Source organism: Erpetoichthys calabaricus, chromosome 14 (assembly GCF_900747795.2).
Source record: "Erpetoichthys calabaricus chromosome 14, fErpCal1.3, whole genome shotgun sequence".
Lineage (NCBI taxonomy): Eukaryota > Metazoa > Chordata > Cladistia > Polypteriformes > Polypteridae > Erpetoichthys > Erpetoichthys calabaricus.
Genome location: NC_041407.2, coordinates 107,504,635 through 107,519,344, shown reverse-complemented (window position 1 = coordinate 107,519,344; position 14,710 = coordinate 107,504,635). Strand labels below are relative to the sequence as shown.

Genomic DNA, 14,710 nt, shown 5'->3' with positions numbered 1-14,710 from the left:
ACAACCACACAGACCGTAGGCATTGCTTTGAGGTTTTTTGCAAGCAGCATTTTTTTTATATACTGTAGGCGATGCGGAAAATCTAACTAAAAGTGTAGTTTGCCAGGCAATTCGTAAAGTCTGTTTGGCTCTGAAATATTTCCTTCGTGTTTTCATAGTGTTTCCTGGACACCTGCTTGTGCAGACAAGAGAGACATTTCATGCCATTGCAGGTATAGGTAACACACAGGCAAAAACACCCACAGTTCCATAAAGAATCTCACAATCAGCTTAACATTCTCATTACCAGGGTTTCCAAATGTGATTGGGGCACATGGGACTGATCAGAGTGGAGTTTGATCAAACATTATTTGGAAAATGGAACTCTCCTCCTGATGAATAATCAGACACAGTGTGTCTTCATCAAATATTTGACCTTCGTCAATATCTCGTAGGTCAGACACAAGTTCTAGGGATATGACATTCCCTGCAACTGACCCAACAAAAAAAAAAGAGGGCTATATGGAACATACCTATGGCACACATTGAGGACAAATATATGCAATGACCATCCTTTACCTGAAATGAAGTGACTGCCACTGCATCCTGCCACTGGTTCTGAGGAGGAGCTTCCCCCTGGAATGCCCTCAGAAACAGGGCGATGGACATTTTGCTGAAAGCCAACTCTTCTGCAGGTGTTAGGTCTGGACTGCGTGGACCTCCACCTGTTTTTTGCTTGTCTGCCTTCTTATTAGCTTTAAAATTAATGTTCTTTACATTATATATAATTCTTTATGTCATCAGTTCTTTAAATAGTTATATACCAATATTACCAGTTTGAAGTATATTCTTGTACTTCACTTTAACCTGTTCCCGTGTTCTCCTTGTGCTCACGTTTGATCTGGAATTATGACATATTAAATAATAATTAATCTGACACATAGGAAATGAAACGCTGCTTTCAGTAAGTACAATGCACACTACTTAGCGTTTAATTTGTCGGCCACTTTTTGCCAGCCGTCTTTTCTGGTTTGGGCTGCTTTTGCAGCGTTACCCCTTGTGCATATTAAATCTTGAAATTCTTCATGTCCTTCGAATAAAAGGTCCTGCTCTGCTTGTGTGGAAAAAAAAATGCGCCCGTTCATTTGTCATTTTGTTACCACCTATCAAAGACTTTTGTAGACTCGATATATATGGGCTTTTCAATCAGCGCGGATGCGCGCATTCATCTCAGATGATCAGATCCAGCTCGACTAATCTACAACACAGCTGTGTTTGAAAAACCGACTTATCCCGGATGAGTGTCACCGGCATTAACTCATCCAAGATGAGGCATCTGATCTCGGATGATTTAAGCGACGTATGGAAAATACCCCCAGAGGCATAATTCTTTTAATCGATTATTTGCAAGACAACCCTAAGTTACACAGGCCGTGTTTAATTAGGAACAATAGCTAAATCCTGACACACAGCATGCCATTTAAGACAAATCTACAATTCCTGACAAAAATTGTGGAATCACTACTATCGGAGGATGTTCCACTCCGCTGTTTTACAAAAAAAGAAATTTGATAGGATGCAAAACTATTTTATTTAACAGCTGAACATTCTGGCATTGTAAAATATACCTCAAAAAATTAAACAAAATTGTAATTAAGGGCACATTTTTTGTTCAGACAAGTTGAGGAAACAATGATGGAATCACTCAATGATGAGGGAAAAAAATGGAGTCCGCTGGTAATTTGCATTTTTAAAATAAATCCCTGCACGAGTGTCAATAGGCCAATGAGTGTGCAGTTCAAAGCGAGTGTTTGCAGACCTCACCGAGCTCTTGTACCGGAAACACAGCCACAACAAGAGAGCTGTCAGTTGAAAATGCAAAAGATAATAAAACTCCTTCAGTTTGCAGAGTGTGGCAAAAGATGTTGGTTGTTCCCAGTCAGCCGTGTCTAAAATTTGGAGCAAACACAAACAAAATGGGAAAGCTGGAAATGGGAAACATGCAGGGAGACCAAGGAAGACGTCAAAGCATCAGGACAGAAAACTCAAAGAAATACGCCTGGAAAACAGAAAATGAACAACAAAAGAAATGAAAACTAAATACAGGAGTCAATGTTTGTGACCGAACTGTAAGAAATCAGCTGAAGGAAATGGGATTTCTCTCTATTCTAAAAAAAAAAAAAAAATCTTGGAAGGTTTGGAAGGAGACGAGACGTGATTTTCTCAGGGAGACACTTTTCACGTCCAGTGAGACGAGTCTTTATGCCAAGAGATTTAACCAGGCCTGGGGATGGAAATAAAACAAAGAGTAGATGACAAAGTAGAATGTCGTAAATTCGTTGGCGCGATACACATGCAGAGCAGGTTAGAGATAATGGAACTACGAAAATTTGAAATTCTCAAAAAAAGGACAATAAAGATTGCATTAGTGCAAACACATTATTACTCGGTGAAATAACGGAACAGCGAAAAGAGATTGAATATATTGTTCGGATTGAACCGCCACCTTATCGTGGTGGAGGGGTTTGCGCGTCCCAATGATCCTAGGAGCTCTGTTGTCCGGGGCTTTATGCCCCTGGTAGGGCCACCCAAGGCAAACTGGTCCTAGGTGAGGGATGAGACAAAGTGCGGTTCAAAAAGACCTTCTATGATGAACAAAAAATTTGGACGGCGTTTTCCCTTGCCCGGACGTGGGTCACCGGGGCCCCACTCTGGAGCTAGGCCTGGAGGTGGGGCTCGATGGCGAGCGCCTGGTGGCCGGGCCTGCACCCATGGAGCTCGGCTGGGCACAGCACGAAGAGGCAATGTGGGACCCCCTTCCCATGGGCTCACCACCTATGGGAGGGGCCAAGGAGGTCGGGTGCAGTGTGAGTTGGGTGGTGGCTGAAGGTGGGGACCTTGGCGGTCCGATCCTCGGCTACAGAAGCTGGCAATTGGGACGTGGAATGTCACCTCTCTGAAGGGGAAGGAGCCTGAGCTAGTGCGCGAAGTTGAGAGGTTCCGGCTAGATATAGTCGGACTCACCTCGACGCACAGCTTGGACTCTGGAACCAATCTCCTTGAGAGGGGCTGGACTCTCTACCACTCTGGAGTTGCCCCTGGTGAGAGGCGCCGAGCGGGTGTGGGTATACTTATTGCCCCCCGACTTGGAGCCTGTACATTGGGGTTTACCCCGGTGGACGAGAGGGTAGCCTCCCTTCGCCTTTGGGTGGGGGGACAGGTCCTAACTGTTGTTTGTGCGTATGCACCGAACAGCAGTTCGGAGTACCCACCCTTTTTGGAGTCCCTGGAGGGGGTGCTAGAGGGCATACCTTCTGGGGACTCCCTCGTTCTGCTGGGAGACTTCAATGCTCACGTGGGCAATGACAGTGAGACCTGGAAGGGCGTGATTGGGAGGAATGGCCCCCCCGATCTGAACCCGAGTGGTGTTTTGTTATTGGACTTCTGTGCTCGTCACGGATTGTCCATAACGAACACCATGTTCAAGCATAGGGGTGTTCATATGTGCACTTGGCACCAGGACACCCTAGGCCTGAGTTCGATGATCGACTTTGTGGTCGTGTCGTCTGACTTGCGGCCACATGTCTTGGACACTCGGGTGAAGAGAGGGGCGGAGCTGTCAACTGATCACCACCTGGTGGTGAGTTGGCTTCGATGGTGGGGGAGGATGCCGGTCAGGCGTGGTAAGCCCAAACGTGTTGTGAGGGTCTGCTGGGAACGTCTGGCAGAGCCCCCTGTCAGAAGTAGCTTCAACTCCCACCTCCGGCAGAACTTCGACCACATCCCGAGGGAGGTGGGGGACATCGAGTCCGAATGGGCCATGTTCCGTGCCTCTATTGTTGAGGCGGCTGACCGGAGCTGTGGCCGTAAGGTGGTCGGTGCCTGTCGTGGCGGCAATCCTCAAAACCGTTGGTGGACACCGGTGGTGAAGGATGCCGTCAAGCTGAAGAAGGAGTCCTACAGGACCCTTTTGTCCTGTGGGACTCTGGAGGCAGCTGATAGGTACCGGCAGGCCAAGCGGAATGCGGCTTTGGTGGTTGCTGAGGCAAAAACTCTGGCATGGGAGGAGTTTGGGGAGGCCATGAAGAATGACTTTCGGACGGCTTCGAGGAGATTCTGGTCCACCGTCCGGCGTCTCAGGAAGAGGAAGCAGTGCAGTGTCAACACTGTATATGGTGGGGATGGTGCGCTGCTGACCTCGACTCGGGACGTTGTGGGTCGGTGGGGGGGAGTACTTTGAAGACCTCCTCAATCCCATTAACATGCCTTCCAATGAGGTCGGCTCCCCCATCTCTGGGACTGAGGTCACCGAGGTGGTCAAAAAACTCCTTGATGGCAGGGCCCCGGGGGTGGATGAGATACGCCCGGAGTTCCTCAAGGCTCTGGATGTTGTAGGACTGTCTTGGTTGACACGTCTCTGCAACATCGCATGGACATCAGGGACAGTGCCTCTGGATTGGCAGACCGGGGTGGTGGTCCCCCTCTTTAAGAAGGGGGATCGGAGGGTGTGTTCCAACTACAGAGGGATCACACTCCTCAGCCTCCTGGAAAAGTCTATTCAGGGGTCCTGGAGAGGAGGGTCCGTCGGATAGTCGAGCCTCGGATTCAGGAGGAACAGTGTGGTTTCCGTCCTGGTCGCGGAACAGTGGACCAGCTCTGTACCCTTAGCTGGGTCCTGGAGGGTGCATGGGAGTTTGCCCAACCAGTCTACAGGTGTTTTGTGGACTTGGAAAAGGCATTCGACCGTGTCCCTCGGGGAATCCTGTGGGGGGTACTCCGAGAGTATGGGGTACCGGCCCCCCTGATAAGGGCTGTTCGTTCCCTGTACGATCGGTGCCAGAGCTTGGCCCGCATTGCCGGCAGTAAGTTGAACCCGTTTCCAGTGAGAGTTGGACTCCACCAGGGCTGCCCTTTGTCACCGATTCTGTTCATAACTTTTAGGGACAGAACTTCTAGGCGCAGCCAGGGCGTTGAGGGGGTCCGGTTTGGTGGGCTCAGGATTGGGTCACTGCTTTTTGCAGATGATGTTGTCCTGTTTGCTTCATCAGGCCGTGATCTTCAGCTCTCTCTGGATCGGTTCGCAGCCGAGTGTGAAGCGGCTGGGATGAGAATCAGCACCTCCAAATCCGAGACCATGGTCCTCAACCGGAAAAGGGTGGAGTGCCCTCTCAGGGTTGGTAGCGAGATCCTGCCCCAAGTGGAGGAGTTCAAGTATCTCGGGGTCTTGTTCACGAGTGAGGGAAGAATGGAGCATGAGATTGACAGGCGGATCGGTGCGGCATCCGCAGTAATGCGGGCTCTGCATCGGTCTGTCGTGGTGAAAAAGGAGCTGAGCCGCAAGGCGAAGCTCTCAATTTACCAGTCGATCTATGTTCCTACCCTCACCTATGGTCATGAGCTATGGGTAGTGACCGAAAGAACGAGATCGCGAATACAAGCGGCTGAAATGAGTTTCCTCCGCAGGGTGTCTGGGCTCTCCCTTAAAGATAGGGTGAGAAGCTCAGTCATCCGGAGGAGCTCAGAGTAGAGCCGCTGCTCCTCCGCATCGAGAGGAGTCAGATGAGGTGGCTCGGGCATCTGATCAGGATGCCTCCTGGACGCCTCCCTGGTGAGGTGTTCCGGGCACGTCTAACCAGGAGGAGGCCCCGGGGAAGACCCAGGACACGCTGGAGGGACTATGTCTCTCGACTGGCCTGGGAACGCCTTGGGATTCTCCCGGAAGAGCTAGAAGAAGTGGCCGGGGAGAGGGAAGTCTGGGCATCTCTGCTCAAGCTGCTGCCCCCGTGACCCGACCTCGGATAAGCAGAAGAGGATGGATGGATGGATGGATCTCAGAATGGATGAATAGTAACTTTCTCAAATTAAACAAATTAAATAAATAAAGAAAAAAAACGAAATCTTAGTGATTGGCAATAATGGATACAATGAGGCTATTAGATATAAACTGGATGCATTAGGATTAAAAGTCAAATCGGAGGTAAAAAGCTTAGGGGTAACCGTTGACTGTAATCTGAATTTTAAATCGCATATTAATCAGATCACTAGGACAGCATTTTTTCACCTAAGGAACATAGCAAAAGTTAGACCTCTTATATCATCGAAAGATGCTGAGAAATTAGTTCATGCGTTTGTTTTTAGTCGACTAGATTACTGTAACGCACTCCTCTCAGGACCACCCAAAAAAGACATAAATCGTTTGCAACTAGTGCAGAATGCAGCTGCTAGAATCCTTACCAGGAAAAGAAAATCTGAACACATTTCTCCACTTTTGATGTCACTACACTGGTTACCTGTGTCATTCAGAATTGACTTTAAAATTCTGCTTATGGTTTATAAAGCTTTAAATAATCTCGCCCCATCTTATATATCGGAATGTCTGACACCTTATATTCCAAATCATAACCTCAGATCCTCAACTGAGTGTCTCCTTAGAATTCCAAGAGCAAAACTTAAAAGAAGTGGTGAGGCGGCCTTCTGCTGTTAGGCACCTAAAATCTGGAATAGCCTGCCAGTAGGAATTCGCCAGGCTAATACAGTGGAGCACTTTAAAAAACTACTGAAAACACATTACTTTAACATGGCCTTCTCATAACTTCACTGTAATTTAATCCTGATACTCTGTATATCTAATTCATTATAATAACTATTCATTCAAAATCTGTACTAACCCCTACTCTCTCTTCTGTTTCCTTTTTCGGTGTCTCTTTGGTGGTTGCTTGCGCCACCACCATCTACTCAAAAGCACCATGATGTTCCAACAATGATGGATGGATTAAAAGCCAGAAGTCTGTATGACCATCAGCATCAAGTGACTCCGTGAAAAACCCGAACTACAAAGAGGACTATTTCATTTATGTTAGGTAGAATGCCCAAAGGGGACTGGGTGGTCTCGTGGCCTGGAACCCCTACAGGTTTTATTTTTTTCTCCAGCCTTCTGGAGTTTTTTTTTTGTTTTTTCTGTCCACCCTGGCCATCGGACCTTACTCATATTGTATGTTAACTAATGTTGTCTTATTTTAATTTCTTATTTTGTCTTTTATTTTTCTTCTCTTCATTATGTAAAGCACTTTGAGCTACTTTTTGTATGAAAATGTGCTATATAAATAAATGTTGTTGTTGTTGTTGGAGGTTGTGAGCTGAGAAAGCTCTGATGAAGTTCTACTTTTAACATTGAAATAGAGTCGAGTGTCATCTGCATAAAAATGATAACCCAGTCCAAAGCTACAAAAAAGCCGGCACAGAAGATGGTATGCGAGATTTTTTAAAATGTATCGTGTCATTACGATCAGGAATATGCGAGGCTTGAATATAAAAGCACCCAGAATGCATCTCTATGTCGGCACTTTGCTTCACCACATCAAACATCGAAGCGCGCAAATCGATCTCATAGGATCCTCAAAGCGGCTTTCTGTCACATGTAGATAGTAAACGGAGACTCTTACGTCACATTCCGACTTTTATCACACTGTGCCCCCCCAACTTGTTGCTGGTACTGCAACTCGCACATGTGTCACATTAAATTTCTGAGGACCTGCTCAGAGGATGCTGGGAACGCGTGGCAGCCACGAGGTATAAACGAGCCCTCAGTGAAAAGGCGCAAAATCAGTCAAGTCTACTAGTAGTGCCTGATCGTTTCCTGCGTTGTTTCTTGATAATGGTTTGTATCCACACACACCTGCAGAGTTGCCATTCGTTCCTCGTGATATGGGGTTGTCCCATATTGGAACACAAAATCCAGTGAATCATTAAGAGACATGATTTGACTCGTATTTTCACAGACATCATATAAACACTCGGTCTTCAAAGCACAGAGAACAACATAAGAATAATTAAAGTCAAACCAGTATGACATGGGTACCGCCCGACGCCAAACAACCAAAAGAATGCTCGCAGAACACTTGGAGAAGAATGTTGGTACCAAGGTTATTATACTTAACGAAAACTAAAATCAGAACTGAAACTATTATTAAAACAACATTTTGAAATACAATAATTAACACAGCTCAAATGAAAAACTAAACAAAAACTATTAAAGTAGCTGGAAAGACTAACTGAAATAAGATAATAATCCATCCATCCATTTTCCAACCCGCTGAATCCAAACACAGGGTCACGGGGGTCTGCTGGAGCCAATCCCAGCCAACACAGGGCACAAGGCAGGAAACAATCCTGGGCAGGGTGCCCACCCAGCACAGGACACACACCCACACACCAAGCACACACTAGGGCCAATTTAGAATCGCCAATCCACCTAACCTGCATGTCTTTGGACTGTGGGAGGAAACCCACGCAGACACGGGGAGAACATGCAAACTCCACATAGGGAGGACCCGGGAAGCGAACCTCAGGTCCCCTGGGGCCTCATGTATAAACGGTGCGTATGCACAGAAATGTTGCGTACGAACGTTTCCACGCTCAAATCGCGATGTATAAAACCTAAACTTGGCGTAAAGCCACACACATTTCCACGGTAACTCATTCCTTGGTGTACGCAATTTATCCGCCCGGTTTTGCAGACTGGCGGCACCCAGCGTCAAAGCAGTGCTACTGTTCCTGTGTGATCACTCTTTCTTTCTTAAATCCACATTCCTGACGTGGCTTTATAAATACACTGAAACTAACTGCATATTGTTTATTAGTGTAATGCATCTGATTGTAATTGACCTGCAGCAATATAATGGTCCAGGGAATAGCCATAGTATTCCAAATACCATAACTGCTTTAGCGTTGTTACTCTCACTGCATCTTCTTCTTCTTTCAGCTGATCCCGTTAAGGGTTGCCACAGCAGATCATCTTTTTCCATATTACTCTCACTGCACCACTCGGGGTATTTATATCACTGTATCTGAGTGGGGAATCACAGCAGCAACTGATCAGAAAGAGAATTATCGGTACACAACATGAAGCAGACGCTGCCTGAGCCACGGCAAAACGCTTTAGAGACTTCCCAGTACGGATTTCGCGGTTTAGAAAAAGTTTCATCCCAAGAACTCTAAACGCACTCAATCAGTCCATCAAGTGCTCCTTGTAGAAATGTTTGGACTTATAAGTACAATCACCTCACTGGAAACTTGCACTACAGTTATAATATTACACAACCTGCGCCACTTTATAAAGCACGTATTTACATGTGATGACGGTATTCATTTCTAAGACGAAATGCAGCAAAACATGTTGATTATATTATACAGATAAAACTTTAACTTCATTTAAATAATCTGTATTGTTAATAATTAAACATGTGAGGACATGGTGCCGCAGCGCTAGCTAGTTCAGTAATTGTTCCTGCCTTGCGCTGTATTATTGCTGGTGCTGACGCGACACTGGAAAGATAGACGGATAGAATAATTAAACACGTACTACGAAGATATTTCAATGTTCCTTAAAAGTTTTGAAGAATCGAAGTTCTAAGCTTACAGATGGCTTCACGTCTATTACAGAGCTTATTGTGTGGCGATTGAGTTTTTGGAGAAAGAAAAGTAAGGACAGGAATTGGAGGTTAGTACGTTTGAAAGAGACAGTACTGCTGTGATAAATTATTTCATTGAAGGTCACGCAGCAAGCCTCTTGCGTGAGACATGAACAAGCACTGCGCCACCGTGTTCCCATGTTTAATAACATGCTTTCATTCCTATCATCATGAAAAAGATCTCACGTATACATCTCAGTATTTTAATTATTCAGAGAGCTGTAATATCAAGAATGTAATGGAGTATGTGTCCCGTCGGAGAAAGAGAAAGCCCGTTTAAAAAGCAGGTAGTGATTCACACACATAGAGCACATAGAAGATCAAATACAGAACAAAACATTTAACATGCCACTTTAGTTACAATGGGATTTGAGAAACTAGTAAATTAAATGATTTTAAGATGAACTTTATGATGTTCTACTTTAATGGCAAAATAAACTACGTGATTAAAGTGGAAATTTCGAGATTAAAGTTGACATTTCGTGCTTTTTTCCCCACTGTGTGCCTATTTTTTTCTCTGTACCCTAATACGCTTTCATATGACACTCAGACGGTGGGCTACGACTCGCTTTTTCACGGTGACTTTGATATGTGATTTCTTTTTTATTTCGGGCACTGTGCGACTTTGTGAAGTTGAGCCTTCGAGTTTTTCCGACACTCTGTCACTCGATCAACTTTCTTTTGTTGATTATCTCACTGTTTAAACCCACAAATAGTACGTTTTTCCTTTGCCTCCACTTGGTATTCGCTGAAATTCTTATATTTTCCCCTGTGCTTTTCCCATTGTCTTTTCACAGAAGGCTATTTATATTGATTTGCATATTCAAAGAGGCGTAATTCTGGGAGGAGTTGGGGCGGGACAGAAGGCGCATGCACGTGCGTTACTTTTCACGCAAATCGGGATTTATGTAGTAGAAGAACGTGAAAGTTTGCGTGCGCACAGATTCCTGCATCTGGATTTTTCTGTGCGTACGCACAAATTCCGCTTTTGTGCTTACGCCATGTTATAGTGTGAGTTCTACGCACGCCGTTATACATGAGGCCCCAGGTCTGCCAACTGCGAGGCAGTAGTGCTACCCACTGCGCCACCGTGCCGCCCTAAGATAATAATATACTAGAAATATTTTTAGTTTTCATTTTTGAATGAATATTCTTGCGGTTAGTCTTTAACCCTTGTAACTTTTAACTGTAAAACAGAAATTCATCGACCACGCGCCGCCCGCACGTATTCATCCAGTGACGGATGGCGGGTATTCACACAGCATTTGTGGCGACAGAACGAGCCGACTATGGGTGCATAAAGCGTGTGAAATAGACGCGGTACACATGCACAGCAGGTTAGAGATAATGGAAGTATGAAAATTCGTAAGCATCAAAAAAAAAAAAAAAGGATAGGAAAGATCGCGTTACCGCAAACAAACGGAAATTATTACTCGGTGGCAGCTGTGGCAAATCAGCAGCTCCTGGGAACAATTACGGATGTACGGATGGAGAAACGCTGACATCACAAATTCCCCAGGACCTGCTTCAGCCACACAACCACCATGCCCCCTCACTAGGCCGCGAGTGCGGCGATTATTTATTTAAAACTGGCCTTTGATGGGCGCTGTGGACCCGCAACACCACAGACCCCTGGTGCGGAGAGGGCAGCTCTGTATGTAGAAAACGCTTTCTTATTCAGATGTTTGCTGGCGTCACGTGGACCACCCACAGCCGGCCACAAGGTGGTCAGCGCAGCTCCTGGGCACTCAGTGTGCAGTTCTGTGTCATGCATTGTGTTGCCCAGGTGTTCAATTTGTGTTCTTGGGTCTCTGAATTTCCCCTTGGGATTAATAAAGTATCTATTATCAAAGCCATTTTCTTCTAAATGTGTTGTGCTGCGGTTTCAATTTAGAAACGTTTGCAGCTGAGACTTTTCTTGAGCGGTGGGTGGCTGCGAGGCTCTCACGTTACTCTGCGTTTTGTCAGATGGCAGTGATCTGATGCCAGCCAGAAGAGACTGACCGGACACCACATGCCCCCTGTTTTAGTTCTTAGTGTGTGAACTCGCTAGTCAGTAGGTTTGATTACCAAGGTAAGTCCACGTTGATGCTGGAGAAGTCCGAGCACGTAAAGGAAAACGTCTGGGATGGCCACACCAAAAGCGCCACTCGTCCTTATTGAAGTGGAGACACTGCTGCATGACAAGTGCAGGTCACAATCACCCATAACAAGCCACTCTTCTAGTGAAAAGATGTTAAAAAAGCAAACTGTGAAGCCCCCCCCCCCCTTACCTGGGTGATTTCGGCATCTCCGGGATGCCAGCGCTTTGCTGGCGTAAAACTGGGGAGGTAGCATCAAACTTGACACACGCCATTCTGATCCAAGCATAAGATTCTAGATGGGGAGAAACAAAGAGAATAAAACAGACGCCATTAAATTATGGAGAACAGCGGGCTTCCCCTCAGAGCATTTAGAGCGGTGGTCTCAAAGTCCGCTCCTGGAGGGCCGCACTGGCTGCAGGTTTTCATTCTCACCCTTTTCTTAATCAGTGACCTGTTTTTTTGCTGCTAATTAACTTCATTTGAATTCATTTTAATTGACTTGCTCTTGAAGACGCGGACCCCTTGTTACTTTTTCCTTAACTCTTTAAGGGATAATTATTTTTTCTTCCTATTGTCCCAGGGCTGAATATTTTTCCACATTTTCATATTTTCTACAAAGCAATGGTTTCACTCATTATTCATTACCAGAATCCACTTGGCTTGACCATTCCTAGTCTTCCTCCTCTTTCTCTGTACGTTTATCATTCGTGTGCTCTGAGGTTGATGTGCCTGCCGCTTCCTGAGCAGCTCTTCTTCTCTCCACCCTAGCGGCCCGCTGCTTCTCTTCTTCCGACAGCATCTTTTCACGTTAAAACTGATTAAGTCGGTGTTTGTGTTGCAATTACTTAATACGTTTTCCTTAATTTTTCACTTAAGCTGGCACTTAAGTCTTCACTCTGCCTCAAGAATGATTTTAAGATATGAAGAGGCAGGGGAATGACGGCAAAGGTGGTAGCGATGAGAACGGCGCCGCCCTGCTGGCCACTGCCGAGAATGGATTCTACAATAAAATTAAAAGAGGAGTAACCTTGGAGTTCAATCATCACCCCGAAAGCAACAGTAGACGTCACGTAGTGTATATGTACCAAATATCAGGTCAATAGGTCAAATGGTTTGTGAGTGACAGGTGATTTAAAATCCTGGACAGACAAACAGACAGCCATGGGAGCGTATGATATATAAAGATAAAATCCTTATTTATGGCGAACGCGGGCTGGTACAAGTATTGTAATCGATATTTAACCCACTTCCTATTGTCCAAATGACTTGACATTCTGCACACTTACTCGCTTCCGATGACAATACACAACTCAATAATCAGTTTCACTAATTGATCAATTAATCCATGTTAATTAAGAAATTAAATTTTCATATGAGTGGGCGGCACAGTGGGGGTACTGCTGCCTGGCAGTAAGGAGACTTGGGTTCGCTTGCCAGTTCCTCCCTGTGTGGAGTTTGCATGTTCTCCCCATGTCTGCGTGGGTTTCCTCCCACAGTCCAAAAACATGCAGGTTAGGTGCATTGGTGAGCCTAAATTGTCCCTAGTGTGCACTTGGTGTGTGTGTGTGCCTTGCGGTGGGCTGGCGCCCTGTCCGCAGTTTGTTTCCTGCCTTGCGCCCAGTGCTGGCTGGGTTTGGCTCCAGCAGACCCCCATGACCCTGTAGTTAGGATATAGCGGGTTGGACAATGACTGACTGATTTTCATATGAAGAATAGTTCAAGATTTCACCAATAGATGGCGCTAGTAACAGACAGAAATATTCTCCACTCTTTGCATCTTCTATGAAGATGTGTGCATATAAACGTCAAAGAAAGTGTTAATATATTGATTACAAAATTATACTAAAACAAACCCAAGACTAAAAAGTTAAAATTTGAATGGAAAATGCAATGCATTTTATTACTACAAAGGTTTGTGACATGCCATCTGTTAAAATGGAAAATGCAATGCATTTACAGTAATCCCTCGCTACTTCGCGGTTCACTTTTCGCGGATTCACGACTTCGCTGATTTTATATGTAAGCATATCTAAATATATAACGCGGATTTTTCGCTGCTTCGCGGGTTTCTGCGGACAATGGGTCTTTTTACTTCTGGTACTTGCTTCCTCAGTTGGTTTGCCCAGTTGATTTCATACAAGAGATGCTATTGGCGGATGGCTGAGAAGCTACCAAATCAGAGCACGCAGTTAAGTTCCTGTGTGCTGATTGGCTCAGCGACGGAGTGCTGCATTAACCAGGAAGTCTCATCTCACTCATTCAGCATTAACGTGCTACTGCTGCAGGGGCCGTGTCCAAGCGCCAACAGAAGATGCAAATGATTGCAGAAAAGGTAAAAGTTTTGGATATGTTGAAGGAAGGGAACAGCTACACCGCTGCAGGACACCGTCACAGCATCAATGAGTCCACGATTCTTTTTATTTAAAAAGGAGGAAAGGCATATAAGATCTACGGCCGCAGTGTCCTTTAACCAGGGCGCAAAATGAGTTGCAAGTGGAGGTGGTAAGGCAGTAGTCTGGATGGAATCTGCTTTAGGAATCTTTGCAACAAGGTCGACGACGTCATGACCGCCTACAAGCTGCTACGTGTACTTCGCTATACAGTAAGTGTAAACTTATCTACCGATTTCATATTGCTTAGCAGTTGTCCCAGTTATTAATAGAGTAAAGGGTGGGTTGTAAACAATACAGGGAGGGTTTAAAAACGTCCAAATACACGTTAAATAATTAAATAAATATGGTGTCCCTACTTCGCGGAAATTCAGTTATCGCGGTCGGCCTTGGAACCTATCTCCCGCGATAAGTGAGGGATTACTGTATTTACTACAAAGGTTTGTGATGTGCCTTGTGTTGGAATGGAAAATGCAATGCATTTAATTAATACAAAGGTTTATGATGTGCCATCTGTTGGAATGGAAAATGCAATGCATTTAATTAATACAAAGGTTTATGATGTGCCATCTGTTGGAATGGAAAATGCAATGCATTTAATTAATACAAAGGTTTATAATGTGCCATCTGTTGAAATGGAAAATGCAATGCATTTATTTACTACAAAGGTTTGTGACACACCACCTGTTGGAATGGAAAATGCAATGCATTTAATTAATACAAAGGTTTATGATGTGCCATCTGTTGGAATGGAAAATGTAATGTATTTATTTACTACAAAGATTTG

General features: G+C 45.1%; 1 protein-coding gene across 1 annotated transcript in view; it reads right to left on the bottom strand.

The window, feature by feature from the left end:
- kansl1b (KAT8 regulatory NSL complex subunit 1b) overlaps positions 1 to 11,827 on the bottom strand; it is a 174,072-nt gene extending 162,245 nt beyond the window's left edge. Inside the window, exon 1 of the mRNA XM_028819824.2 lies at positions 11,723 to 11,827. The gene's annotated coding sequence lies outside the window, so the exon portion shown is untranslated. The remainder of the gene's footprint in view (positions 1 to 11,722) is intronic.
- Positions 11,828 to 14,710: the final 2,883 nt, after the last annotated feature.